At 48.0% G+C, this 4291-nt stretch overlaps 1 long non-coding RNA gene across 1 annotated transcript in view; it reads right to left on the bottom strand.

The window, feature by feature from the left end:
• Positions 1-2351: 2351 nt before the first annotated feature.
• LOC102005357 overlaps positions 2352-4291 on the bottom strand; it is a 15615-nt gene continuing 13675 nt past the window's right edge. The window contains exon 5 of the long non-coding RNA XR_260102.2: positions 2352-2932. This is a non-coding gene — a long non-coding RNA (uncharacterized LOC102005357). The remainder of the gene's footprint in view (positions 2933-4291) is intronic.

Below are 4291 nucleotides of genomic sequence, written 5' to 3'. Positions count from 1 at the left end.
GACCTCGACCCAGGGCCAAACCTAGGTTTCATTAATTCGTGAAGAAGGCAGCGGCTGGGGGATGGGTGACTGTGAGAATGGCGGGAAGTACGTGAGTGCTGTGAGCTGGGCTAGGTAAGGGGCCTGAAATCACCCCTGCAGTGTGCAGAGAGATGCAGAAAGAGTAACCTGCATATCACAGATTGGGGCAGCATGTAGTGTTTTGGAGTCGGTGCATTAGTTTTGAGGTGTAATCATCATGCCCTGAGATGTCACAGCTTTTTTTTCTCAAGGCTCAATCCCAGCCGGCAGCGTGATGTCACTCGGCCGAGCTCACAGTACTACTTGGGAGCTACGTGTGCAGCAACAGTGACCTGACACATTGCTTTCAAGACCTGCATCAGCACCTCTGCTAGACCCATTTGCATTGCTTGAAGCCAATTGAGGGGACAAAGACAAAACTTAGCCAAGTCTGCATGTATGGAAATAGGGCCAGGTTTAGCCAGAATGGAGACAATTGCTCTTCTTTCAAGAAGAATTGCCCAGGTGGCCCTCCACATGCAGAAACTGCCAAAGGGTGGAGAGTTTTCCCAAAGGACTGTAATGGCTCATGTGCTCATGGGTCATGGGTTCCACATCCCCACTGACACTGAGCATTTTCTGCTCTTTTCTTTTTTTGGAGGAGAGGGGAGGTTTGAGACAGGGTCTCATTATGTGGCCCAGCCTGACCTCGAACTTGCAGCATCCTCCTGCTTCAGCCTCCCAAGTGCTGGGACTAGAGGTGTGCACCACCATGCCTGGCTCGTGGCTTTTACCTTCTGTTGTGGTTTGGGGGTTATTTCAAGGGGAACAATATAATACACGACACATTTTATAAGATTATTTATATAGTCACCCAAAGAATCATATATAAGACAGTGCAGGAAATCTGTTCACACACTAAAGACCAGAGAATCCAGCGAGGGCCTGGATCCCACGATATTGCCCTGCATGAGTCCAGCTAAAGACCTAGAGCCCATAACATTGCCTTCCATGAATCCAGCTGGAGGCCTACAGCCCATAACAATGTCTCATGCAGGCCTGTTTCACAGATTTGTGCTGGGAAGGCCCAGAGGTCAGTGGTGGAATCTAGAAAGTCTGTGCCAGTGGGATGAAGGATCTGTGCTAGCAGGCCGAGGGATCTACACTGGAGCCAGGAAGCAAAATGCAAAATAAGAACCAGAGCTCCCTCTAAAAGTACCACAGCCATCATCAGCAACAGTGAGGTCCTGAGCTCCTCTGATGATCAAGACAGCTGAGCTCCCATCAGGAAAGCCAACGCAGTAAGCTTCTCCAGGACACTGACAGTGCACCATCTTCCCCTTGGATCCAGGAAGTGATGCTCGGAGTGAGGACCAGAGCTCCTCCAAAATGAACCAAAGCTATTCAGTGCCAACGAGGTCCTGAGCTCCTTGGAGGATGAAAACTGCGAAGTTCATCAGGAAAGCCAGCGTGACGAGCTCCTCCAACAGAACCAACAGCACCTTACGGTTTCCACCAGCTCCCAACAGCCTTTCTCCGCTCCCAGCCTCCTTCTTCTTCTCCTGTTCTGCCTCTTATGCTGCTGGTAACAATCCCCAGGTGGGCCTCCCACACCCAGCACCACGCTCACTCAGTTCAGCTGGGAGTTATAAATTGACCACCCGTTGTCAATCCACTACACCTTCCTAGCCGTTTTGTGGGTACAGAGTGTGACCGGCCAATCTGTAGTCTGCTTTGGGGACTAAAGTAGCTGAGCACTTTCCCATGAGTTTCTTGCCATCCTAGTTCTCACTTTTGCCCTCTACTTTTTTTCCTTTTTCCTATTGATTTGTCCTTTCACTGTGCTGAGAAAAGGTCTCTGTGGTGTGTGTGGACTATCTCTTCCCATCTGTGGCTTCCTTTTTCTTTCACCTCATTAAATGTTTTAGGTTAGTTTATCTTTTTTCTTCAGTACTGGGGATCAAACCCAGGGAGCATTGAACTATATTCGCAGCTGTCTTTTTTCAAAACAATTTTTAAAATTTTGAGAGTATCTCACTTGCTTGTTCAGGCTGGCCTTGTACTTGTGATCCTCCTGCTTCAGCCTCCTGAGCAGCTGGCATTCTTGGCAAGCAGCACTGAGCCTGGCTAATCTTTGTCAGCCAAAGATCTTTTTGAGACAGTGTTTCACTATGTAGTTCAGGCTGGCCTCGAACTCACAATGATTCTCCTGCCTCAGCCTCCTGAGTGCTGGGATTGCAGGTGTGCACTACCATGCCTGGCTATTTTTTTTTTTTTCCTGGTACCAGGAATCGAACTCACGACCTTGCACTTGCCAGGCAGGCGCTGTGCCACTGAGCTAAATCCCCAGCCCCTATGCCTTGCTATTTTTAAGATGTTTTATGGTTAGTGCTTTTCTTTCTAGTTTGAAGAAACTTTAGCTATCCAAGGTCATGAAGACGTTGTCTTATTTTTTCTTCTAAGGCTTCACTGTTTTAATCTTTCACCACGAGGCCTGGAATTTCTTTCTGCTCATGGTGTGAGGTAGGGGTTGCAATAGACTGGAATATGCGGCCCAAAGATAGGCACGCAGGAACCTGCGATTGTCCCTGTACATGGCAAAGCCTTTGCAGCTGCTATTCAGTGAGGGAACTCGAGACAGGGAGATTATCCTGGATTATCCAGACAGGCGCTGAATTCAATCCCAGGTGTAGGAGGAAGCCGGGAGGTTCCACACGTGCACATGTGTGCACATAGAGCCAGGGGAAGGAAGCTGGAGCGCGGAGCCTGCCTTAAACTTCTGATCAACACTGCCACAAACCAGGCAAAACCACGGCCTCCCAAAGTCGGAAGAGGCGAGCAAAGGGTTCTTCCCGGCTCCGGGGGAGCGTGGCGCCGCCAGTGCCTGCGTTTCGGGCCGGGAACACTCATGTTGGACTTTTGTCCCGCAGACCTGGGAGGGAGTAGAGTTCTGTTGTTTTAAGTCACCAGGCTGCTGGTAATTTTTTACAGAAGCCCCAGGAATCTAAAACCAGGGTCAGGTGACAGTTTTGTCCTCGGATATTCTCTCCAGCTGACCCCACCAGCCCTGAAGAGCCACCCTGCCCCCATGCCCCGCCCTGTCACCTCTGTCCCCAGTCTCGGGTGCGGGTGGCTGGGATGTGGGTGGTTCGGGGTGCGACTGTCTTGCCTTATTCTCTGCCTGTTCTTGTGCTGGTCCCCGCTGGCCGAATAACTCGGCTTCGGAGTCGTTTGCAGTATTGGTACAGAAGGTCTCTGGGTTTGTCCTTTGTTTTTATGTTTCATATAAACAACTTTTTCTTCGCATTTCAATATGTCTTCTAGAAGCAGCTTATGAATTTCAGGGGTAAGAACTGCTGGAGTTTTGACAGGGATTGCCTTAAACCTGGGATTTGAGAATAACTGGTATGTTCACCTACTGAGTTTTCTTGTCCATTTAATTTCACACAGTAATGTTATTTTTAAAAAATTAAAAATTGAGGTGCAATTTATACACCACAAAATTCACCTTTGTGTGTGTATGTATGCATGTGTGAACTACTGGGGATTGAACCCAAGGTCTCAAGCATGCTAAGCAAATGTTTTACCACCTAACTGCACCCTTGTACTTATTTTCAGACAGTTTTCTTTTTTTCCTTTTTTTTTTTTGGTCTTTTTGAGACAGGGTCTCTGACTGGCCTCGAACTTGCAACGACCCTCCTGCCTCAGCCTCCCAAGTGCTGGAATTACAGGCGTGCGCCACCACGCCCGGCAGACACGGGTTTCCCAAATCGGATTGGCTTTGAGCTCACCATCTTCCTGCCTCAGCCTCCTGAGTAGCTGGAATTACTGATGTGTGCCATGATACCTAGATAAACCTCATTTCCTTCTAGGGCTGAATAACATATTTATCCACTTATCAACTGATAGACATTAGGGTTGTTAATGCTTTGGGGCCATGCCGGGTAATGCTGCTATGAGCCTCATGCGTACGTTTTCATGCGCGCATAGTCTCAGTTCTTCTGGGGATTCTATACCTAGGCATGGAATTGCTGGGTCTTACGTTCTATGTGTATTTTCTGGGGAACTGCTAACCTGTTGTCCAAGGTGAGGTGCCACTGCAAATTCCCATCAGCAGTATGAGAGGGTTCTGGCTTGATTACACTCCTTGTAGGTGTGAGTGCTATATCATTGTGGGCTTGATTTGAATTTTCCTAATGACTAACATACAATAATATTTTGCACATTTTTGCTTCATTTATTATAGGAAGCTTTTTTTTGATGTGCTTTATAAATAGCTTCATTTAAAAAT

The sequence above is a fragment of the Chinchilla lanigera genome, unplaced genomic scaffold (assembly GCF_000276665.1).
Source record: "Chinchilla lanigera isolate Chin_1 unplaced genomic scaffold, ChiLan1.0 scaffold00012, whole genome shotgun sequence".
NCBI lineage: Eukaryota > Metazoa > Chordata > Mammalia > Rodentia > Chinchillidae > Chinchilla > Chinchilla lanigera.
This window is presented reverse-complemented; position numbering and strand designations above follow the sequence as displayed.